Source organism: Bombus affinis, chromosome 6 (assembly GCF_024516045.1).
Source record: "Bombus affinis isolate iyBomAffi1 chromosome 6, iyBomAffi1.2, whole genome shotgun sequence".
NCBI lineage: Eukaryota > Metazoa > Arthropoda > Insecta > Hymenoptera > Apidae > Bombus > Bombus affinis.
In genome coordinates, this window is record NC_066349.1 from 14,734,020 (window position 1) to 14,761,331 (window position 27,312).

At 38.3% G+C, this 27,312-nt stretch overlaps 1 protein-coding gene across 8 annotated transcripts in view; it reads right to left on the minus strand.

The window, feature by feature from the left end:
* LOC126917035 (hemicentin-1) overlaps positions 1–27,312 on the minus strand; it is a 644,265-nt gene that overhangs the window by 322,372 nt on the left and 294,581 nt on the right. The window lies entirely within an intron of this gene.

Consider the following 27,312-nt stretch of genomic DNA (forward strand, 5'->3'; position numbering starts at 1 on the left):
CATGCCGATAACTTAATCCGATATTGTAAAACCTTACCATAAAACAAAATTTTACCTGATTATTATGATTTTATGATTAGTATTGTAATAAAAGTCTTGTAATTTCTATGTACATACATATTCGCGGATTGGTTCGAAATTTCCCCGATATAATCGTCTCAACCAATCTAAGATAATCGAATGTCTCAGAAAAACAACAGAGGAGAGCATCTTTGTTGCGCGTTAACGCGTGTATCGCTCGTTACAAATTTTCAATGTTTCAATAGAACCGCGTATACTACCGCAGTTAGCTTGAGAACAAGAGTAGCAGTGGAACACCGTATTCAACGTTTACATGAAAAGAAAGAAAGAGAACTGTATGGCGTAGCTAGGGCAACGAATACGCGAGACAGCGTTGTTCGTAGTACACAAATGATAGCGCGACGACCAAGGAGAGTCGTAATTGTTTCGATGCTGTAATGGGGATCCTTAAGTAACTACGCTACGATGTTCCCACGTGCGGGTTTCCTGCGTGTTCTGTATATATTCGGGCGCAGTCAACGACACGTGAAGTCGCGTCTGGGGTCAGGTCGGCGCTCCCTCATGCGTGCTTCCTCCGCAAGGTTCCCACCCATTGACAAACCAGGAATACACCTTTCTCGCCGGACCTCGCTACGTGCAAGGAACTTCCGATGACCTCCAACGACTCTGCCGAAACTTGAAAAACTTCGGAACGAACAGTCAACCGGAACACCCGATCCCTTACACCTAAGCGTAGGTTGCTCGAGGGAAATCTTACCAGAGTCTTTTTACGGTTTTAACGATCGCAGGTGTTTCTCCGTAAACGGCCCTTTTCTCCACTTATCTCCTTCCTCAAACGATCGTACGTAGTTCGCGTATACTTTGTCATATTGTCAAGTTTCGCTCTATTTAACACATCGCGGTGCCCAGATTTTTTAAACACATACGCTTTAAAATTGTAGGATATTCTAGTGAGAGTATCTTCATATCTGTTGTTGATATCTGCTGCTTAAAAATTACAGATATGGATGATTTTATTGTATTAATCAAACAAACAGAAATAAGGAGTTTTTATAAACTAGATACATCGATATGTTTTTTATATAATTCTATAATGAAAATTGACTTCGAGATAATCATTAAGAGGGAGATATATAAACGCAAGAAATAGGTATAAAAATGAATGTGACACGGAAAACTATGAAATTCAACACACGATATATCCAATAATGGCATAATTCTTTATTGGTTTCGTATATAGAAATCTTGTCAATTGTAAAGAAATTTGTTGAAAGTTACTTCAAAAAAGCTATCGCTTTGTAATGCGTCGGGAAGTTTACCGTAGAAGTTGCTGAATCAAGAAGCGCGCTAACTTTGTGTAGATTGTAAAACTTGAAAAAGAAATTTGCTCGAGATTTCCTTGACTTCTAAATGCTTTGAATCTTTCAACTACATTGTGTAACTTCTATTCTTTCGATGTTTCTATTATATAAGTTTGATCCGGACGAAGTTCAGCGGCGTAGTGTTTTGTTACATTCTAGCTATTATTTCAATATTAAATTCCCCGACTAATAATCTGAAATGTAATTAAGTTAAACGATTCAATAACAACAGTTTACGTTTGATATAAAATATTTGCGCTCGACAATCACGAATTTCACGCGATATTTCTTCCTTGTTTTCACTTAATTTACTTCCGACTATATATTTTCGAGAATTCTAAAAAGCATCAAATTAATTTCATTCCATTACCAACTAACTTTATCATATATTTTTCGTATAAATTTTCGAAAGTTGTTCGATTACCGTAACTTCTATCGTAATTGGTTCTTTAAAATCCATCACTGGGATGTTTTAATAACCATCACGTCCATTACCTCTACCAGCTCAATTATGTTCGCGCCGAATTACGTTCGATACGATTATATTTATACTGATCTAAATTCGATACGGAACTACGTTATTTACTCGCATTTAAATTATTTCCATTACATTTGTTAAACAGAAATGTTTCGGCCATAATTTCGGCTAAATTAATACATCAAAATGCAGTACCATAAACAAGATTGTCAATAGGTGTTCAAAATAAATGGATCCTCTGTTAAATGAAAAGATGAGAAGTACTTCACATGATTGTAATCTCATTAACTCTTCGACATCACAGACATAACAAACAATTCGATACGAAATACCAATGCACTGGAACACTATTTCAACACAACCAAGTACACATTACACATCGATGTTCCATGAGGAACATCTGAGCGTTGCAAATGCTTATCGAACAGACTGCGCCCTGTTACAGCAGTTATTAATCGAATCACTGGACCTGACGTTACGAAATTTGGAGCCAAACCAGGTACAAGAAGTAAATGACGCGACAAGCAACTTTCGACTATGGTGTCGTGAGATATAGAAATTATAAATGTCAAATAATAAAGGAATTACTGTAGACTCAGCGTTACCAGATTCGTAGGGGAATTAGTCGCAAAATGTAAATGATACAATAGGAAACGTTGGGTAACAATATGTACACGCTGCTAAAACTTTGGAACCACCGTTGATTCTACACCGTATCACACTGACTAAAGGATGATAAAATATTTGCAGTAAGATAATAAAATTTCAAATTAATTTCGCACACGCGCGATATTAGATTTTATGCGAGTTTACACGTGTTTAAAAAATCAACTAAGAAAAAGATAATACAGGATACAACAGTACGCTAAATATTATAAATAGTATTCAAGTAACAAGATATATATTACAATGAACGTTATTATACAATTATGCAAATACTGCTGGATATTTATCCGTTATTATAGGTAATTTGTAGAAGTGCGTGCACAAGTTAGTGTTCTCTAACTAGATCACACTTAGCCAGCTTTCTACGAAATTCCCGTGCGCGCCGGTTCATTCTCCACGAGTATACAAACCCGTGAAGTTTCACGTATAATTAAGAAGATACTATAGCGTAATTAAAAACTAAAGTTAGAAGCACTCTCGTTGGATCGAGAGATGCTCTAGACTTAGTTTGTCTGTATGAATTAGCACGCTTGAAATTCGATAACGGCGGTACAGTTTATTGTCCTAGAAAATTAAGACGAGCTATTAACTCGTAGATCATGAAGGTTAGAATATATAGTTGTTTAAATAGGAGCGCGTCACGAACAGGAATCATGGTTTATCGCGGAAAATGTGTATCTGGTGGTATTCATTAAACCGCTGCTTGCTGATAAACTGTCGAACGATCGCATAAATAAGTAGGTCGCACAATGTGACACGAATCGATCCTCATTGAAAGAGAAACGTGGATGAAACTCCTAATATATCCATAAAAGATGTCTACAAGCGTCCTAATACTTCCGGAAACCTCTTTTTTTTTTGCACGTGGAGAAATCCTCATGGACACTCCGCTGCTGCTAATAATCGGTAACAGCAGAGTAGTGTCGGATTCTTACCGACTAAAACTCCACGAAGACCATCCTACGCGTATGACAGCAGTGCTCCAGGAACCTCTCATGAATTGTCTTCTGTTGCACCCCTTTCCCGCGTCCTTTTCTTCCAGCCAGTCCTAATAATTCTCTGTCTGTTGAATTTGGCGTTAGGGGGGAGGGGGCATTACCCCTAACGTTATCCTACCTTCTAAGTATAATACTTTCGGAAACTTGTGTATTAGAAAATATTGAAAAGGGTTTACATTTCGATATTTATATCTAAGCTTAGTGCGATTTGTCCGTTTTCAAATAGCACAATCAAAATTCACTAACGGAATATATTCAAGCGGCACAAATAAAAATTCTGCAAATTTCTACAAAAATTGCACTTCGAAATCTTCCTGCTGTTTATTCTTTCAATTCAAGATCGAAGTATCCACTACGAAATTCCTACTTGATCATCATCAAAGCATTCGTGCAAACGCGCTTTCACCTTCGAATTGCAATCCCAAAAAGAGTTATCGCAAACTTGACTAGTAAAAAATATCGAGGTTGAAACTTTTTTTACCCTTTGTGCCAGGCTAGTTGCGAAGTATACGTTTGCAGATCGTTTTTCGAAACAACCGTCCTTCGACCATATTCCAATGGTCGTGAATTCATCGGTCGCGGACTTTTTGTTTCGTTCGCATTCCTGAAACTATAGGTACGCCCTACTTGTTTAGCTTCTTATTTATATAAAGTGTGCAGATGAGTTTCAGCGAGCTTCTTTTGCCGTATTTGGGAAAGCTGTCGGATTCAATTAAAAGGATCCTGGAAATTGGGTCGAGAGAAGTTCCGCGATCCCCGTCAGTTTGTTGTAAATTGCACGAGATAAATTGGTGGAATGCAGCGCAGCAATTTGTTTTTCGGAAGTTCAAGACCGACCAAATAAACGGACGTTGGAAATAGCCCACTTAATTAAGTTTGTGGTTTCGCGATTCAAATTCAACGCTAATAAATATGCGGTTAGTTTCACGGATTCTTCGGGTTTAACTATATTCGAAGATCATAGGCGAAAGACATAACGAGTCGCGTGGCTTGTCTTTTTACGCAAAGACATTTTTCAATTCGATACGGTGCTGACCAATTCCACCGTAAAGCTATTTTCTTTTTTGATTTTGAAATTAAATATGCGTCATTGTCATCAAACATAATCAATGACATTTAAACGGCGAGAACGATCAACTGGTACATCGAACTGTTATTAAATAATTTCGTTAGTTTCGCCTTTGTGAAATCTCTCGTTAACCTATATCGATTTCCATTAGCTAAGAACCTTCGGTTTTAGTTGAACTTCTAACCAGCGACGTCAAGAGCACACAGAGTTCTTAGACGATCACTCATCTAAGCGGAGCTTAAGTTCGGTGATCAGACAAGCACCCCGATGCTTTCTGCGCGGCAGCGCCGTTGACAAGTCGGTCTTACGCTGCGTCTAACCAACTAACTTCCTAAGTTTCGTCTAGCTTATCCAGGTTGGAATACCTGCAGCGTTTGGTCGCTGCGAAATACAAACAGAGTAAACACGCCGGAATTTAGTTACTTTCTCCAAATCGCGGATTTGATTAAAGTAATCTCGCTTTACTGCCTCGTAAAGGGCGATAATGATATTGTACGATCTTCGATAACGAATAGCTTAAATGAAATCCCATCAAAAATACTTGATTTCATCGAAGAAGAAAAAAGAACGTTTCCATGATATTGCGGAGTAACTTTGAGATACGGAGAATTTCCTTTGCCAGTTTTCTTAAATTTGTAAACTTATATTTTAACGGAATCTCGGTAACTTTGATAAGAATCGTAGTTTTAAGGAAACCCTCGAAAAGCCTAAGAAATTGTCGTATTTTCTCACGTCAAGGCGTACTTTCACCGCGAATATTTCACGTTAATCCGTTGAGTCTCGTTTCTTTTGGAAATACCTATAGCATATTTATCAACAGATTAAGAAAAGACATTTTTGCTGCTTATCTTAGACTCTCCTTTCACATTTCCAATCTTCTAGATCAAATATTTATGAACAGAAGACAAACAGTTGTTCAATCAATCGATTATACACAGAATATCGGCCTAACCCGACAAAGGTATCAGAAAGCAATGGTTATCGTAGCACACGTGATCAACGATAAATCTTTCGGATGTCCTATTGCAATAGGTAGCAACTTTGAAATCGTGCATCACGATGACAGATTTCGGAGTCTTTTTGCAAGCAGTTCAATTTCTTCGAGGCTATCAGAAGCAACGTGGCTCGACCAGCCGATCGCCGTTCCGCTTTTATTTCACGGAACGAAACAGTGTCTTGGGCTCCCCAAGGAAGACCAACCCCTTTTTTGCCTGAAGTTACATCCCCTGGGCGTGAAACGTTTCGTGGCGCACAAAGAACTCGACAGGAAGAAAGCTGTCCGCGCGCGGCAGTCGCTTTTTCATTCGCCGTGGAAACACGGTTCTAGCCGCGTCAATAGGAACACATCGTGCCTCGAGTAGAATAATTCGTGGGGAAACGTCGAAAACTGTGGAAAACGCGAAATTAACTGTCGACTTAAAAAAGCTGAGCCGAAGGAGAAGGTACGACCGCTGGCTCTCTATCTTTTCGTGGCAGCTGCGCGAAGCTACGAAGCTACCCGAGAGACAAATGCAGACAACCGACGGGGCGGGATGGAGGCGAGACAACATTTTTATTACACTCCAGGGGTGGGCTTCCTCGAGCAATGAAGCGACACATCACGACTGTACATAGATCAGCCGGGACGAAAGCGGGAGTACAAGCGACAAGAACAGCTAGAAATGCGAATAGCGAGCCATTAAGGTTCGCGATGAAAGCGAGATAAGGCGTTCCTGGTAATGATAATGACGATGAAGACGCGTATGCTTTTGAAAATAGCCTCGTCGTTCAGCTTTGCCACGAGTAGGGTAACAGATAGTGGCGACGTTTGAAACTAAGAAATATCGCGGTTATGGTATAAATTTCAAGTTCGCAGGATTTCTTATTTTTCTACGCTATTCCTCTTGCTTTCTGTAGTACTTGGTAGTTTATGGTTGATTTGGTTTAATAAAAAGTAAATAGGCGGGATACACAGAACGATGGGCAAATAGAAGAACTGAAATTGTTGATGGAACGAACAACATATTGCGACGTGATACTTTTGTTTCTTCTCTGTTTGATTTAATTTGATAAAAAATCAAATAGTTGGATAGAATATTAGGTAAATAGAGATGGGTAAAATCGCACGAACATGACGTTACGATTTAAACACATTTTGCTGCTGGATTTGATTTCCGCTTTGTTTTCCCATGTATCTACATATCGAACGACGATATATGGCTTTTCAATCAATTGGTATCACGCTTTCTTTAACCAAATTACTTCGTCGATATAAAAAGAAACAACGCTGTCTCATAATCTAGTGATAAGCTACGCTATTTTCGAGCTACGAAGACGTATTATGTGACATCGCAGCAGCGCAAAATCGTGACCTTTTTCACGCTGAAACCATTAAGTAAAAAGTGGAAAGAAAACGTGAAAAGCGGTTTAACGATGGCGCCGTAGTCAGATAAACATTATGCAAAGCCGAGAGTTATGCAACGAGGGAGTATCAAGTTGTGGTGGACGTGTTAAATGACACGGGGAGCCTTTCTCGTCGCGTACGACACGACGGCCGGCGAATATCCAGGCGTCGCGTCGCATCGCGTCGTTAAGCGAAGCACCACGCCTAAAGGTGAATTCTCATTAGGGCTAGCGCAACATGTCGTTACCAGCAACACTACCGATCCTCACAGTAGGTACGTCATGCACACACTCGAATTTCGGCTAATTCGACCTGAATCCATTACATCGGTCCTTACTCTTTCCAACAATTTTCGACCTGAAACGTTTCTGGAGCTCTGAACGTTTCCCGCAACAAAATTTTAGCCACGAAAATGCTTGTACCGAAATAACGACAATCCGAACGATCTCTGAAGCAGATATTCGTCCGTCGATGGTAGATCTCGCCCGCGATTTCACACGAAATATGTACAACGTAGTCGTGTTAAACGTTGTTCTTAGATCTTGGTACGAAATACGTTTTACAAAAATTTGTTTCTAAGCAAAAGAGTACGTCCTAGATAGTATGAATAGTTTAGGGGATAGTTTCATGCTGCACGGAGTGTACTGGGTAGTTGCACGCAGTATTAGCTAGTTGTACAAACTTGTTCGTCTAGAGTTATTAGAGGAGCAATATATAGTCGTTAAGCAGGGGAATTAAAAGGCAGTAATTGATAACGTCATACATGAGATGTGAATTCGGGAATTCGTAGGATCGTTTGATTTATATCTAGGTTCGTAGGTATCTTAATTAGTATGAAAATTAATATACACTGTCGAACATTTCGGAGAATTATAAAATTGGTAGCATGTAAAAAAAAAGAAAGGAAACAAAATAATAAATGGAAATAACGTAAAAAAATGTCTGATTTATCGATTGCAACAGAGAAGCTGAAAATTTGTGAGTTTATTTCGTTTGCCGAATTTTGTTGTTAAAACTACAGTTTGTTTTTTCAACCATCACGCTGCCTGGAGGGAAACAGTTTCTCATAGTTATAGTTCAAAGAACAATGGTACACATATTCTTTTTAGTTACAACATTTTTTACACATTTCAAAACAGTTACAATTTGACCGTATAGGATTGACAGTGTGTAACGACCTGCAGTGTATCATCCTTTTTTGTGATTCAAAACTGCGGTATTTTTAAAAACCACCGATTTTACCGAGGAGAAAGCAAGGAACGTGCAAACATTTCCGTTGTTCGAAAAACAAGTTCGCGCAAAAAGAAAACACGATTTAGTTACATGTTCATTCTACCGACAGTAAACGTGACAAATTTATCAACCAAGAGAAAAACACATGTTATGTATATATATTTAATATAATAAATATAGATATACATATAACGTATATTAGAATTTTCGGTTGACACTGTACATCAGGCGTGTTAAAATATATTTTAGTATCCTGCACAAGATACAATACAGAGAATACGTGTTCCCTGTAAAAAAAGCTCGGGAAACTCTTTTTTGAAGATAAAATTTCTCCCTTCTTTCAAACTATTCAAATTGCGTTCTATGTATACTGGTGTATTCTGCGTATAAAACAAATTAATTTAATGCCAATTCATCCGAAATACGCACATAATCGTTCTAACTGGTATTGCAACAATACAAAACATTATTTCTTACCTCTCAATTGGACACTTCATACGCTCTCTTAATCATCCAAATTCTGACACTATCCAAACCTCCTACATACCTAACAGAAGACTCAAACGAAATTATCCTGGAGATATACGCGCCTAATAGACTGATAATCTCATTCAACACCCTTCTTTGCTATTTACTTAGTACATTATTACACGTTAACTCGAACAACGTAATTAAAGCTAAAGGGAACCTTAAGACAGGACATGTGCAATTTTTATGTATATTTGTAACGTTTATTACACATCTACAACAGGAACAACAATTTAATATCGATAAAATATCAATAGAGACAAAATAACGAAAATTTTCAAACAGCAGTAGAAAGATTAAAAATAGAAATTCAGTCAATTGTCATGTGGTCAATTATGACGCAAAGATGCGTTTTATCAAAGTAATGGTATCGAGCACAGTCCTAGTTAGAGTATCTGGTTACGTTTCAAACACGCTCAATCTACATCGCTATTCTACTAAACTGTATCGATACTATTAAATAGTATCGCGTGTCGTTGAAAAATTCCTCGGATCGTCTACGAAATGAATTCTCAACGATGACAGAAGGAAATAGAAAATCAAACGGAGCAGCAACAATAAGAAGATCGTTCGTCTTAAAGCAACTGTTGTCATTGCAGCTCGTTCAAACAATTTCTATCTTGGAGCCGTACTTCCATCGAGCACCCACAATTGCCTCGAAGATACCTGTAAACACTTATCATAGTTATAGTAAGAGGCGGTTTTAGGGCAATTATGCGGTTAACAACTACGATCGCCGAAGTTGCAGGGCTTCGATTAAACGGGCGCTTAGATTATTGATCCTAGAAACGAACCTCTTGTACCTACGTGTGTACATTCGCTGACTAATGACCGCGATTCTAACTCGCGAACAATTAAGACAATCGATTTCGTAGGTCGCACGGTTAAAGAGAATCGAATCTTAAAAATTGGAAATACGATCACGCGATGGTATACACGATTGTTGTTTGATTGGAAATAAAAGAAAAAAAAAGAACATAACAATCGTGTTCAAAATCGTTTGTTATTGAGCTGAAAATCGTATGGAATTGATACGTTCGAGCCAAACAATATCAAGCGAACATAAATCTGCGACGAAAACGGCGGCTGCGTTAAATAAAACGCACGGTTGACTGTTAGCAAATAAATTTTTTCGGTCAAATCCGATTTAGAGAAAAAATGGCTGTTGCTTGATTGTTCCAGTTTGACGTGGAATAAATGCCTTCGTAAAGAAAAGAGAAAATATTTGAAAAAAATTTGTCGATAGAAAAATATTCATCAGAATTGTCGGCCGAGTGATAATTTTCGTTTCGGTGTTAATTCGCGGATGAGACAAAATCGATAGAAATAATGAAGTATCGGAGCAAAGCAGCTTACGAGGAAATTCCTGGGAGTTGTAGCAACGGAATAAATTCTTATCAAAAAAACTTATGGTTTCTTGTTTTAATCAGCCACTCGATGTTCAGATTCGAAGAACCGTGAAAGAACTAAGATACTTACGGTATTATTCTTGTACTTTGCAACACTTTTATCCCGTGTTTTATTCTCTATACCTTCTGGAAATACTTCCAAAGTTATTAGCAACTTGTAAATTCATATTGCACGATATTATAAACTTTAAAATAGTAGGAAGTTATATCGCTAAGGATATTTTACTTTATATTTGAATCTTCGTGTAATAGCTTGTAAATAACATCCATTTCTTTTTCAATACTTTGTATCTTTTTGATCATTTCGTGTATCCTATAGGTTTTTATAGATTAAAAGTTTTCACAAATGCATAAATATCTGTAGCCTAATCACGCCGACTAAATCCTCTCACCAAGTATGTTCGAATATATTTAACGCGCCGATCAAGCTCGTACGATACCGAGAATTTTCTGGACAGATGTGTTTCCCTTTTACGAGCCTCTACCTGCTATTCTTGTTAAAATTACACGACAAAATAACGTACATGCTCTTACGAGATTACGGGAGAAATTTATATTTCCTGCCATTTTTTTTTTTTCATTCTATTCTTTTTCAGACGTTACATTTTAGAATTGATAGATTACAGCTCGAACAAGAAAATAAGTCGTTCTTAATTTACCGCTCGAAATAGACTCAAAAAAGTAAATTGCTAGATTGATCGATCCAGGATCAAAGAAACACGAGTCTTTGTAATATAATATATATTTCATATCAGCATCGCAATTTGTACGCTCTCGTTAACTTGAACCAAAAGTGAAGCGTCGTGTTCTTAACAGTTCGTATCTTCATCAAGATAACCAAGTTGTCAGAACAGCATCTTGTACATGTAAACTTATCGAAGACACTACCTCTATGGAGTAAAACCAAGCACAAAGCATTTCTCAAGAGGGAAGTATCCAACTATAGTTGCGAGAAGAAAAACCATGATCCGTATTTGTTTCCCTTCCACTGACATTAAGGATCAACATCATTAAGAAACTTGAGGAAAATTGTTGGAAGTAACTTCCTCGTGGTTTCTAGGTGGCATATATGTCTAGAAAATTGATCAAAGTTCTAATATTCAGAATAAAAGTGATTCTATAGATCTTGTCGAATAAATAACGTACAACTTTACAATATAATTTACATAGATACATATGTAAAACAAAGAACGAGTAATTTCTACTTGCCTCGTGAACTAATCTTTCGGAGAAGTTCAGAGCGTGAATATTTATGACAGAGAATAGTAGATATCACCGGAGGAGAATGCCTCGATAAAAACCAGGTTCTACTACGAGGACCGAGATTAAGTGGATTCAAGCAAATTAAGACAGACCACTCGTAAACTCCAGGTGCTACGCTGTCTGACTGTGAATCGTTCTACCGGGGGCTTCCTGCTGAAAACTCTACGAATCTACATACCAAGTAGTCAGTGTCTAATTATCCAGGTACTTACTATGTTCGTTAATCTACAAATTACTGAACATACTAAGCAACTGTAGACGTTAAAACGATTCAAAGAGATACTGGCGTTTCTTTCAATTTTCATAGTCGACTACATTAGAAGATTATTCATCACGGACTTTCGTTAATTAGTAATATTAATGTTCAATCTTGGATACCGCGGGAGATCCAATACGATTGAACACACCGTCTAAACGATAGCTTATTAGACACCATCTACAACTCGATCTATCACGTTATAGGAAAAACCAATTCTCCAGTAACTTTCGTGCGAATTACCGACCAAGGGCGTCATTCAAACGCATCTCCAAAGGTGCATAGACTATCGGCTAGCTACAACGTGTGGCTTTTAACTTCTCGCTATCTCAAACGACGGAAATTCAACACTGGTAACTATAAATTCCGCGATAAAGCGAAAAAGGGGGTCGAAAGATCGGTGTGTACACGGCAAGAGCAAATCGAAGAAACGGATCACGGAGTTTGCTCGTTAGCAATTTCGCGGACGACGTGGTTGGCAACAGGAAATATGAAGCCGACCCAGGCGAATATACTCGGTCGTTGCTCGGCTCAGCCTCTGAATCGGCGAACAATCGTCGAGGAATACGACGAGAACGCGATATACATACGCGCGAATGCGATTGTCTGAGTGGTGGTCGAGCCGCGATCCTCGCCCAAAACCACCGCGACCAGCCTCAATTTCCCCCTTTGCTATTATTTCGTGAAACGGATAGCGATAAAGTGAACTTTGGTTAAACAAACTTACACCGGCCAGGACGTTTCCGTGGGCAAACGTTTGTTCCGTGGCCGAATGTTTATTCACCGGGCTTCACCAGGGACGCTTAATGCGCGCCACCGGTGATGCACGTGTTACGAAATCACCAAATTTTCCACGAAAATCGTATAGCACTTCTGGCTATGCTATAGCTGTAGCTACGGCTACGCTGTTATAAAGTTAATTGATGGTTTGTCGCTCTTGCGATCATGTTGAATTATTTATGCGGCACCGCTACCGCTTAAACTGAGATCCACGTGACTCGACGACCGAGAAGTCGAGTGCACTCGCGGAACCTGATGGAAAAGTTAGCCACGGTTTGACGTTGTTTGGAGATACACGTTTTCGCCGATTCTGTAGCTATGCGAACTTTGGTTAATCGAGCACGTGTATCTTAAAATCCTTTTTTCAAGCCTTTCTTTGATAAAAGATAGAAATTATTTGCCTCGTGATATTAAGATACGGTGATTACGTAAAATCTATTCGATCGAGCAGGTATACTTAGAAATTTATTTTTCACGAGTTTTTACTAAAAATTAGAAATTCCCCCTTTTTATTTAAAAAATAGAAGTAAGCGAGTGGTATATACGAGAACATCTCCGCTCACGCATCTAGCCTTACTAAAAATCTATCAAAATCGCGTATTTTTCACGAGTTACATAGGTACAAATAAAATACAGATAAGCAAAGAAGCAAAATATTTAGCAATCTCTTTTATCCAACCTCAGAATCTATCCTTCTACATTATCAACCTCGTTCTTCCTGGGAATAACTTGCAAATAAACAAGACGATCCATGAAAAACGAAACGCATTTGTAAATCGTAATTCGTGAAAAAGGTCAGCCAATCGAGAGACATCGGTAGGAACAATTATTTTTCGCTCGTTTTCGCGAAATAGATATTTAACAAGCATTATCGACTTTCGGAAAAGCGAAGTTGCATCGTCGAGTGGAAAACAGCGAGTGTTCGGACACGCGTGTAAAATTATTTCCGCGAGACAGATTTCAACCTTTACAATTGGTGTGCCCGTTGGATTTTGTTGTATCAGCGGCTCGTCTTTTTGCCATGAAACATTTTCATCGTTTAATGACGTGTACCGTGAAATCCAGTAACGAACCACTTTCGCGAGAGCGCGGTCTCGTTCGCGCTTTCAATATCCATAAGAGCGGGCAGGTTGGACATTTTTTTGTTCCGCTGAAAAACGGAAACTAATTACGCAAACCGCGTCACGATGCAGTAAATTCGAATGCAGAGGCAAAATTACACGCCGGCTATTTGATCCGCGAGCTTTGCAAACGTTTAAGAACCACGTCATAGACTGTATTCTTCTAGGGAAAAGTTTTTGCTGCGAGAAGTTCATTGCTTGAACCATTTCGTGTAAATCGAGTTTCCTCGTTGTTTTCGAGTGTGACAATTTTAAATCTGCAATTTTAACGTACAAAGGTGATATCGGTTATTTGGATTTGTCACTCGAATTACAATGTTTTTCATCATTTTGAAATTTTACTTGATATTTTATGAGGATCACTCGAAAGTTATTACTTGGAAGAATTTTTTTTATTATTATTTTATTTGCACTTTACAATTTGTCCAGCTGGACATTTGGTAAATTTTGTTAACTTAATTGCTAAATAACATGTGGACTATTTTATTTCTTTAGCGTGGTCAATGGGGTGTTTTCTTTTTAGTATTCTTACTATGAGAGTAGTAAGTATGCGCAATCTTTTTACATTTCAAACGGTATCTTCCTATAACGGTTTATTGAGAAACGCAGTAGTCGAAGAATCGAGAAGTCTAGAAGTCGAAATTAGAGATTCGTGAATTTTTGTAATTGCCAGAAAAATTATTTATCGTACTGCTAGAAATATTTCAATTTCTTCGATGTTCAGAAAACCAAATGAGTTTCACGATGAAGTTTAACTCGATCCAACCGAACTGGAAGGAAAAATACAAACAAAGATATTAAGAAGCATGAACCATGTAAATTATACAAGAAAAATAATGCCAATGAAATGTTCGACATAAAGATCGAATTAGTCTTCTTCGTAAAGTTACATGTACGAGATATTTAATCTGTAACGTGTTTAATCTGTCAAGTGACTTGAACTGTGTTATATATTGAGAATTTGTGCCTCTGCTCGTGACTCTTATATAAATTCATATATCCATTCGGCGTGTTCGGAGCAAGTGACTGTCGCGAGCAGACGTAACGATATACCGATCAAGAAGCTGTAGGGAACATCCATTCAAAATTCATATGATTTAAGAGGTTGAAATGTCGTAAAAATGGAATTGACATTCTTAAGATTCATCGATAAAAGTACTAAAATAAAAATTGTTAGGAACTGTAGGTATCTACGTCAATCGACTCTTTATTTTAACTGACATTTTTAACAGAGAATCTCGATGTATAAATACAAGTGGAAATTAGATATAATTGAACTCGACACGATAGCCTGGTTGCCTAAACGGTATTCTTGTAAAACATCTATGCGCCATAAATTGCTCGCAATTTCGATTGGGTTAATAGCCTAACAAAGAATTCAATTATCACTGTCCAACGTGGTTAAAACGAGTCAAAGAGTCTGTCGCAAGATAAAATCACGGAACGAGAACCGTGGATCGCACGCAATCAAAATTCACCGAATCGATGTCAATTAAAGTGAATTACCCGAGGCACGCGCGTGTACCAACTTCGCGCGATCGCTCGTGAGAACGCAAACAAAACGATAGGGAAAAAGAGAGAAGGGAAAAACAAAACCTAGTCGAAAAAAATACCTGCCTATTTATGCATTTAATTATGCAGCCGCGATACACCGTCGAATAAACATCGCGTGTGCAAGTTAGCCCTTGATTAAATCCGGTCTCAACGTAGTGCCAAGAAGCTTTATGCGAGCAGCCTGTCTCGAGGAAAAAATGGCGGAAGACGGGGCTGAAAGGGTTGTCGACAAGCAGGCCGGCAGAGTGGAAAAAACCGCCCCTTTGGAGTTTCATAAAATGCATGCACATGCGTGAGCGCGGTGCATGACGAAAATTGTGAGACAACGGTACGACGTTCATGGAGGCGGGGGGGGGGGATGTGTGAAAAATGCGAAGGTAGCCCCGTTGCCAAGAAAACAGAGAAAAAGAACCGCTGCCGTTATTGGAATATTAAGAAAAAAAATTTGATGTGTAAGGGAAAAGCTGTTTCGTAGTTAAAGTCGCAATTTTAGTTTCTATTATACCTCGCACGACGCGGAAAATAAAAATATGAAAAATAGGCTTGAAATTTTATAAGATGAAGAATGGTACGTTGAAAATAGGCGAGTGATAAAAGATAGGTAATACGAGTGAAATATGGTTTCTTTAGGGTGGATGATATGAAAGTAGAATTGCAATTTTGAAAAAGAATTTGAGAATAAAGATATAAGTTCGTATAGATATACATACATATACGTAGTGTTTCGCGAAAGTTCTTTTATTTGAACGCTTATCGTAGAAAGCTTCTCTGTATATATCGCGCGTATTATACGAAAATATTGCTTTTGATAATTCATGTTGCGGATACGATCTCTCAATGGGATTAATCAATGGGAAGTATATAAAAGTGAGAAATACGTTTCGTTTGGAACGTGTATAATAAATACAAGGAACGTAATTTCTGCAGATTGCAGACGTATCAGACAAAACGCAATCGAGACATTCGTTCGAACGAGCGTGTAAAGAAAGGATGCATTCTACGGCAAATGATTGCTTCGACTCGTCGGGATGTAAACAGTAATTTATCGTAGCCCAGACAATTCTATGAATCCGCCTCGCTTGAACCTTCGAGACAGCCTCTGAAAGTATACAACTGACCGTTCTTAAAGCGCTTTGGTTAACCCGTTTCTTTTCAAATATCAAGCAACTCGACTTCAAGTTGTTGAGCTTTCTACTCGAGATGCGAACCTAAGGGAAGCGAATTTTTACACAATGGCAGAACTTTTTGCTCCGACCTTGGTCGATCATTCCGTAACAACTGAGAAAAGCTAGTTTCATCGGCGTGTTTTACGAATTGCTCGTTCCACGCGTTTTCAGATAAAATATTCTACTATATGTATATATTATTTAATAAAATAATGTGATATATGGAAGGAGATATTCACGTACGATAAATTTGATCGCTTTAAGAATAGCTGAAAATGTTTTCCGTTCTATTAAATAAACAATTCTGCTTCTCGTATTGAAATCGCTTATCAATGGCTTGCCAATGTATTTTGATACTTTGTTCCTTAAAATGCAAACACAATTTTTTCTTTTAAGATCGATCGTATCTGAAATTTTTTACAGGAAATTTTTGTATAACCTTTCTTAAAAACAAACCCCCGCGGAAAAAACATTATTCTATCTTCTATTATGTTTTCAACCCACGTATTTTTAAACACGATCATCCTTTGCCTCGTTGTACCATCAGTTGCAGAATACACTGCCTATTAAATTTTCCTAGTTCTCTACGCCAGTGATAATTATTGGAAATACATTAGTAAGCAATCAAGTAAAAATATTTTATATGCAGAGGAAACAGCCATCGAATACAGCCGAGACTAATCAACAGTTGCAGATGAACCTCTATAAATTCCGTAGAAATCACACGGAAAACGGATGTAACTCTAACATTCTACATTTCTGACAAAAGAACTACCTTGCTCGTAGGTACACCATGACTTCCAGCAAGCTCCGTGTGCCCAGTGCGGTATAATTTAATTCCGTGAAAGTGATTAAAATTCTACGCCTGTTAAAATCCACTTGTGAAAGATTGCTCGACTCTTATTCCTCGCCCTAACTCTCTTTCCCCCTTTCTCTCTCTCTTTTCTGTTCCCTCTAACCTTCCTCCCTTATCTGTCCCTTAATTCCTTTCTTGGCTCGTATGATTTTCACCCTCCTCGTATCTAGCCGTCTATCTAGTTATCTCAGTTTCACAATCCTCCTTATTACTGCCGTTTTGCCAGAGAGACTTCCGATCACCGTCCTGATTGCACATAATTGAATTCTACAAACAAGCCGGAACGTCGAGAGAAAAATGATTAGATTCTCGCCAGGCGGTTTCATTCGCAAGGGACGAAGCCGAATTCCGTGCTGACGGATACGCAAACATTTGCATCGGACGACAATGGTACACGGACACGTATCCCGACACGTAAATTGCGATTCTGATCGAACGAGATTGAATCGTTGCTGCCCACTTCGTTTGGTCATTTATCTAGCTGTCTGGTTAATAAGACCGAGAAACGAAGAAGAACCCCGAACGAGTTTCCAGATTAATTTGAACTGTCGGGGCGTCTCAAAGGTTCTCGGTAATTATAAATATTTATCGTGTTTTAAGAATCCAGTGCACTCGGAAGATTATATAAGTAAAAAGAAAGAAAAAAAAGGGGAAGAAAAAACGGGGCGGGAGCGGAGGATGAGGTTGTAGAAGATATCGCAAAGCATGAAGAATTTCGAGGCAAAGAAGATGTTCCGATTCGTTCGACAGCACCATAAATTACGTAGACTTTAGCAAGAGTTATTTACACAATCAAGGAACGAAAGAATCTACAGATTACGTTTGCAACGTTTTCTATTTTTGTATGTTCTAACACTGGCAGATTTCAAGTCGGACTCTCTATAATTAATCAATACTTCCGGTTGGCCGAGTTTTCTTATTTCCGCCCGAGGTTAAGCACTCTGTGAAATCTTCGCTCGATGTTCGTAACTGTGAGCTTAAAATCTCAACGTGTACATAAAGAGTAGTTGTTGCTGCATTTTATCTATATTCCTATTCGACAGTATATACGGCTTCAAATTTTGTCTTATTGTTAGTTCGTTGTGACTAACAAATAATAAGTAATAATAATAATAATAACAAATAATAAAACAAAAAGACAAATACAGGCGTCTTGAAATTTATTTCCTGTGTAGTCTGGATCATTTGATACCAACTCATCTGGTTTCATTACATTATAGAATTATGAAATTGAATTGGATTGAATTACAAAATGACGTATGGTTTTATAATTTACGTGGTCTGTAACAATGTATTACTTTAATTAACGGGAAAGTTGTACCAGCATCCTAAATACAACAATGGTAGAACTTAATTTTAAGCGATACCCACAACAGCTAGTGTCTTTTATTTATTAAATTTTATTTTTTTTTTTTGTATGTGTATTACTTTCCATTATATCAAATCGAAATTTTTTATTTAATTCTAACTTTTTGCGGTCTGGGTATAAAATATAGACTTGCGTCTTTATTCCCATAAATATTCCATTTTATAATAAATGAAAAATACATTAAATATCTAATGTAACCGGGCACTTGCGTAAACGATTACATACTCGACTAGGCGAATATTAACGTTCTTCTATTTCCGAATATTCCCGGCGGTCTATCCTCTGCAAACGGGCAGATTAAACGCTGAAAAGCGCGCGCATGATTTTCCAGCTCAAACACGATCGAAAAAAAAAAAAAAAGAAAACAAAATGCGTTTCCTGCGTATTCGGTCCGTTGCGCCGAGGGAAATATCACTGTGTCTACACGCGCTTTAAAAATTTTCTAACCATCGTTGCGCATCCTTCGTTCATCGTTGTACGCGTTATTTGCTCAGGATTCGTAAACATCGGCAACGCGTCCTCGCGACTAAATTAAATATCGGCGGAACGTGCCGTTATACGGTAAAGGATTCGAGGCGACAAAATGGCCGTGTTTCCGACCGGGAAGAAATCACGCGTGGCCGGCTAAAGCGAACACCTAACATGCAAATTACTTGCGAGTTCTCGTTTCCGTCACATTCGAGGCACCGCGTTTTACACGGTACGTTGTTTATCGATCGGTTCGGCACGTTGCTCGCCGATATACCACCTGACGATCGCTCATGAAAATTTCAGAAGGAAAGTTAGGAAAACGAAGCCGACACGGAGAAGCTAGTCCATCCGTGTCGTCGCGGAATCCCGTTAAAATGGCTGTTTTCAACCGGCAAGACAGACACCGCAGCGTCTCTTTTACTTTCAAATGTAATTTGCGATCGGCTACGCCTTTCGCTCCGTTTAATGGAACTCCTTGATTATTTAGTATCGTTCTAGATTAACGTTTACTCTCGCAATACCGGTACAGCCGTTTGCATGGCGAATAAACGAAGGCTTAATTGACAATGACATTTCTAATAAATAGAATAATACACATTTTTTTCCTATGTAAACGCGTTATATTTTACGGTTCAATTTGACACGGAATAACAAGTTGCAGTGACGAAGTGGTTGAATCTCTAAGTAATTGTGAATCTCCTCAGATCTCTTGGTCTTTTTGCTTGAAAAGAGAAGATATTTGGCAGGGACTTTTCCATATGCCAATTACGTTTCAAATACGAAAACGATACTACTCCAATAATCGACGCGTTTAGAGTACTGTTGGAACTACGATGAAGAGAAAATTCTCCTAGCTTCGTTACGATTACCAATCGAAAATAATAAAAACGTAAAGATAGGAAAGATTTATTCGTCGTGTTCTTTTATCGCAAGATATATGTACACATTGGTTCAATGAACTCTGCCATTAATATAAATAACCCGGACGCTTAAGCCGGAATTTAGATCACATAGCAGCGAAGTTGACAAATACCTAGGACTTAATTAGAGTGATTAAAAAGTACAACAGGAAATTGTAAATACGTTAGGTAAGCAACGCACGACGTTTAGAAAGTAAATTACCTCGTTTTTCGCCGTTTCGTGAAAAGACGGAAGAAAAAAAAGAAGAGAGAAAAGGGTCGCGATAAAATTCGCTAGTCTGCGAGAATCAGCAAACATTCGAATAATTCACGGTTTAGTAGTTTCTCCGCGCGTCGTCGCAGGACGTGTCCTCGAACGAACCCCGTCATTAAAAGTATCTCGCGTTACCTGCGCGCATTCATATATAATTCGAGGCCTCATACCGGAACGCTAAATTATCCTGCATTATTTACAAGCGGAGCATTTAACGATGTGGCCCCGTTTAGTCTATGGAATACGTCTCGCCCTGATCTTAATTACATACATAGGGCGCACGTGTTTAAAAAACGAAGAAGAAGAAGAAGAAGAAAAAATCGAGAAAAGGTCAAATAAAGGAAAGAAATAAAATAAATAAATAACGAGGAAGAAACGACATTTTACGACTAGAATCTCGAGTGGTGGCAAGCGGTGAGAATGAAAAGGAAGGAGAACGAAGAGAAAAAGAGAGCGAATCGTGCACTCGTGAGCCGATACGCGACGACGAAAGCTGCCACGCAAAAAATAAGAAAAGTGTAAAGCTCTCGCACTGAAAATGTCTGCCGCGGAAACCGGAGCACTTGTCGTTACGCTCGCTAATGAGGGCGAAGCACTCCATTAAGTCAACTGCGCGGTAACTACGATAGAAACGGGGAAAACTCGACGTCAAGGAGGACTACGCTCTCCTACGCTGTCCATCACATAGCTGTTCCCTTCCCGACCTCAACTTAGCCAAGCTTGAACGTGACACGATCACGAGACAGAGCACCTTTCATAACTAATTGCAAGTTGACGAAAATCATCGAACGTACAATGTACGTACATAACGCTGCAAGTTGCGCGTATATGTATACCCTTGTCTATACTTGAAGAGTGGAGAGAAAGGTAGCTTGTAACTACGCGAACCAATAGTTTTCGGTATTCCAGAAAAACATTAACTTTAATTAAACATTGTATAGGTACTGTCACGATTACGATGAGTTTCCGGATCTTTGCAAGGGTATCTTTGTCGATGGTAGCGAATCGTACCTCTAAAAATCATCTTCTCAAATTTCCATCTTGATTATTTTCATGAAGTAACGGCTTCCTCGATAACCTGTAGCAATTAATAGCTCGTTCGGTAGGATACCAATAGTTGCGTTTTGCACATCGCGCCGGTATCTTTTTTCCCTCACGATTTTTTCCATCGAGTTGCAAAATAGTTGCAACCGATGGTTTTACGTTTCGCTATCGACGTGAGATAGAAAATATCGTACATTTCAAAATTGTAATTTATCGAAACGAAACGAGCAATGGAAACGACGAAAACAAGCGCAAACTGTACCATTGCAGACGATGTGGAAGGAACTTTCGAAACGGCGCATCGATATACATTTTATTTCGATAAAAGTTTAAAAATAACTGGAAACAGCGTGATTACGGAGGTATAGAGTTTTTTTTTAACTTTTTGATATTTGTACATATTCAAAAATGGAAACAATATTTAACTATATCCAACGAAATGAAAGTTAAAGGTCCGTAACGTCATGAAACTTCAAAGTATCTATGTTCTTCAAATTTTTCTTCTACGCGATATTCATGCATTGAATAAATTTGTTGCATCTTACTAACGCGTCATTAGAATCAACTTTTATCGCATTCGATCATAACTTTTAGAGCAATTTTTTAACAATTACCAAGTAATTTCTTAAATTTCAGAATTAAAGTTACAATCTCCTTCCCAGAGAAGCGAGCAAAATTCCGACTGAAAGGAGTTAACAACAACGTAGCATTCGAATCAAACGTGATAGCCACTGTTGTTCATCGTCTCTTGAAAAAATAATTTCGAAGAAACAAACCATGAGATCGGATTCCTGAACATCGAAGCAGAAAGAAACAAATAACCTGTCCAAATAGGACAGGAATTGAATAAAATTTTGGGGGAGCGTCAAAGCGTATCTTCGATAGAATAAATTATTATTATCATCGGCGCTATGGCGGTGAAACGTTCGCTCGTTTCCAAACAATAGAAATTAAACTTGGTTTCTGGCGAATATCACGGTATTTAAGCCGCAGCATAAATCGTGCTCGTTGGATCTTAAATAGCGCGCCGAAGGCTTCGAGGGTGTTGACTATAATACAAGACGACGTGTTAAAGTTTCTAGAATAAACGAAGCTGTGAATCGTTCCCCGAGAAACGCGCTATGCAAATTTCGAGATGGTCGATGATTCACGGCTGGCGTCACGCATCAAATAAATATAATGATCTCGATCGTGGCTAATATTCCGTGTTCAGTCGGCCGTGTTTTCTTTCGATTGCTTATTCGACAACCAAGAGCGATTTTGAGGAGCACCAAGAGCTTGCTGGAACGATCATGAAACAGCCAATACCACACCGTCTACTTTCCTCTCAAACTCGTTGCGAATCGTATCAAATTGGCAACCTGCTCGATAGCTTTTCACGGACCAGACGAGTGGATTAACCGTGACTTTTCCTGTGCTCAACGCGACTAAAATAGGAGGACGTTTTAATGAGTCAGAAAAAGTTCCGGTTAACTACCGGTTCGTTGTATCAGTTTGCGTTGCACAAAAATTTTCTTTCACAGAGATCCACAGTTTCCAGGCATTTTTTAATGTCTCTATTTTGTTTCTATGAATTTACATGTGTTATTACGTTGATAAGAAAGATGGTAAAAAAGATCTGGAAAGTTAATATCTGTAAATTAATAAGTGAGATGCATACATCGTAACAATAGATAATCTGCAAACTTGATAAGAGACTAAACAGATAAACTACTAGTCGGCTTTTAAAGCTCAAAGATGCATAGAGAATTTCTCACACTGCGTGTTTGCATATTGTATGTACGAAGCGTATACAGAATTCAGCAAGCTATTCCGAACCCTCTCCGCTACCATTTTTTGTTACTCCGCATCGCATTACATTTTTACATCAACTTTTTACATCAACAGAACATCGGAATCTTTCGTTTAGAGCTAACTTTTAGTATAATAACAAAATATCATTTACATCTTTATACAAACTACTCTTGTAAATGAAAATAAATGTGCATTAAAAATATCATTACTTACAAAGATACAGAGGGTACTTTCATTATCCGATTCTTTTTTTGGTGAACGAATAATTATTCATTTTTGCCCAATAATGCTCGCCCAAATCCCTAGAATACAGTTTAAAAGGGAATTTTAAAAATCTCACTTACGTACATGTATCTACAAATTTTTATCGCCAAGTTTTCCCACCATGGAAACATCGTGTATTTAATGCTAAGTTCATAATGGAATATCATAATGGATTTTATAATGGAATAAGGTAACGCGCACCTGTATTCGTGTATTATGGCGATTTAATTCCATCACATTTGCCACCGGCCACGAGCTTGCACATTTTATTTTCAGATAATATTAAAATCTTTCTCGGTCGATTTTCCAGCAAAAGAAATTTTATTCGAAGCGTCGCGACGCCGCTAAGTCATTCATCGAGCCATTATCCACGAGTGGTTTTCAGCTCGTCAGAGGTTACACGCGATTTACAACGATTTCCCAACCGCCCTCCCCCCGCCTCACGACCGACCACTTAATTTTTCAATAATCGTAAAGCTGAGAAGATCTGGAATCGCTTAAATTTCATCCGTGCATAACGAATCAACGAAAATTCATTACGGTTCCGTGAGAAGATCACTCAACAGATTAGTCGTATCTTTATTGCGCTGCAATTATAGAGATGCTATCCCGTAATACATACTTGGCGATCACTTATATGGCACACGCCAAGCGGTTCAAGCAGATTTTTAATGAGGCTCGTATAGAAAACTTCAGAAACTCTAAGCTCGTGGAAATTCCTGGCTGATGTGGCATTTCGCGCGCATAACGGCCGTAGCAAATTCGAATAAACATAGAAATTAGAGAAACGCGAGAGCTGGCTCGTATTGCAAATTGTTCAAATTATTTCGTCCACTGTTTTCAGCCGCGGGTGGTGTACCATAAAACGCTTACGTTAATTCGCAATTAAAAATAATTATTGTATTTTAATAGGGGAAAAAATTAACAAAAATGGAGGTTTTATACGGTGGGAGATTCTGAAGTTTCAAATTTGTGAAACGCAGAATGAAGATATTATAATATTTTCGTTGTATCTCCTGGCTACGTTGTTCACTAATAGATTGCAGATTTTTATTCGTATAAAATATCAAAAATATACCTATTCACCGCAGTATTTAACGAATGAAACTCTGATTCCATCTGGCTTTCATTCTTTTAATTATATTCGTGAAAATATGAATTTGCATAAATGTCCGCGGATTATTAACTTCAAACCCGAGACAGTATAATGCACATACAACGTAATGATATTCTGCAATATGTGGTATCGCGAGACGTAACAAAGGCACGAATATCAACTGCGATATGAATTATGATGACGATAACCTTGAATGTTGCATGAATGGGTGCCGTTTAAACCGTTCGAAGTACCACGCAAGGTAGCTCAGTAGTTACGTTTGTCAACCAAACAATAGGTGACAGTCGCTTAACAATTATCAACTCTTCAAACTATCTAAGCGAAACAAATTGCTGTATGATCTGGAAGAGAATGTCGAGCATCGCTTCGAATATGACATTTCGAATTCAATTCAGCCAGGGTCCTACGAAATTCGATTGTTTCTACGACTGATCACGCAGAAGTTCGATTACCTCGCGTTTCGCGATTTCGGTTGCATCGCCATTGATCTTCGGCGATTTCCTAAACACGAAAAGACGAAGAGTACAGAAGTTGTCTTTTCCTCGTAGTCAACGGAGAGACGTTCTGGGGGAAAAACGATACAAGGCATTTGTCCTTTTCAACATTGAACGAAAGTTTGGCAACGATAGAGAATTTCTTTCAGAGCTGCTAGATTTGGTAAAAACTAATTTCTTTCCTCTACTTCTGAAATTACTGGATAAAAGCAAGTATACAAAGTAGCAGAGACGAAAAGAAACTCGATGCAAAAGTTGATACGATCGTATATATTATGCTCTACACGGCTGGGACAAATTATACCTCGAAATAAGACAGAAAAGAATGTTAGGAGTTAAAATGAAATAGTACAGAATAGATAAAGCAGATACATATATTCTAGAATACATTTTTACGTTTTTCATAAATAAAGCGTCCAATTATTGATCTTTTCCTCCAGTCGAATTCCATACTTTTGACTATATCTGGCTGAACATCTAAAATTAATCGCAAAATATATTTCCTTCTTACGCGTCTTATTTCATCTTGCCGAGGAAAGGATTTGAAATTTTTAAACGTTAAACTCGTGATACACAGCCCGCAATTAGAGCGCCGTATTTTAATTGAACAGGGTCGGACGTGTTCCAAATTTTATGCCAAATATCTCACCGAACAATTCCACCGCCATGCTTCTTCGCCTCGTCAGGCGTTTAATTTAATTTTTAATTCCAACGGTGAAAATTTCTTTCCCCGCCGTGTCCCCGATCCGCGCCGTTGGCTGATTACGCGAATTAGCGGTGACGTTTATTGGTAACCGGACAGTTTTTCATTTCGACCTGTCATGAAAACGCGCGATGGACAACGCGAGCCTCGTTATATAATACGACGATGGCAATGCACTCGCATGCCGTATTCGGATAATTGTGCTCACCGTAAACCTGGCAATGTTGCATCGGCTCGCGTGCAAACAGCTGCATTGATTGCGGAATACGCGAATATGTACCTTCAAGGAAATCACGCGTATCCATCAGAAAAAGTTGCAACCTCCGCCAGATTATGCGATTCAAGTCGCATTCTCTATTCTTTTTTTGCGATTCCGTGAATTTCCGGATTCACTCGAGGCAATTCGATATCGCGGAAGCATTTTGCTAATTAGAATGGCGTGACAGCGACTGACCGAAGAGTTCAAAAGACTCGGTGCAGACGTGATACAGTAACTTCTGAGGAATTCGAAGGGAATTATTGCGTCAAAGGAACGTAAGCTTCTCCTGGTTTTATGGAATTTTTTAATAAATATGGCATATAATATTTAACTATGTTCTGGAATTTAAAAGCAGGTAAAGTTAAAATTTTGCGTTGTCATAATAAATTCTTTCCTGAAAAATCTACTACATTAGACAAGATTGCTCTTGATATCTGAAGCATTAATGTGGCATTAATAAAAATTAATAAAAGCTCCTGGCTAGTCGAGTATGTAATTGAAGCTAATTAACATATTCGCTATGACGTAACCCATAGATGATGTATCACGTACATAATATTAATAATTATAAAGAATCAAAAACGCGAGAGAAATGATTAAAAGCACACGAGTAAAAGAGACCAGAGCAAATCGATACGTTTTTCAATTATATTTTGTGGTTCTGCTTAAAACGACGTAATATACCGTAAACCAGAAAATGTTAATTCGTTCGATTCATAATAATTAGAATCTCAGAAGTGTTTAAAATTCGAGCAATAACGCGAAAAAGTTGTGAAAACGCTCCTAAACATACATGTAAATTCGAATAAAACTTGCAAATGTCAATTTAATTACAATCGTGTGATTCGCATGAAATTACAAATTTACACGGAATTTACGTAAAATTACAATTCGTATCGTACTATACGCGTGACTTATTTGCGACACAAAACAATCACAAGTAGTTTCTTGTTTCATAGTACGACATACAGTTGAGTTATTTCGGTAAAGGAGACAGTATCAGTAAAGTGTCGCAGAACGTCGCACTGCGCGAAATTATAAGCATGTTCCGGTCCGCAGGATCGAAGGAAAACTCGCGCGGAACGAGGTCGTCGAACGGAAAGGGAGAAACAAGGGCCGCGAGGGAGCACAAGAGTCAGCAGAGTACTCCGAAAGCTTGAGTGCCACGCGAAAATCAACCACGACACGTAAGAAACGTTGGCGGTTTTACCGTGAGATCTTGGCGTGGGAAAATTCTGTCAGGCTTGAATTTAACGTAATTAATCACCCACAGCGAAGAGAAAAACCCGTGCATCTGTAATTTACACGATCATTCGATTTATTAAACGTGAATCTGGTAAAAACTGTGTGCTTACGTCGTTTAATTGAATTTTACTTTATTCGAAGTTAAAAATGGCTATGAAAAATGTATCAATCATTTATTGCTCTTCGTTTCTTGTATATTGCTCCTTCGGACTTTTCATCGTTATAAATAAAATTGAT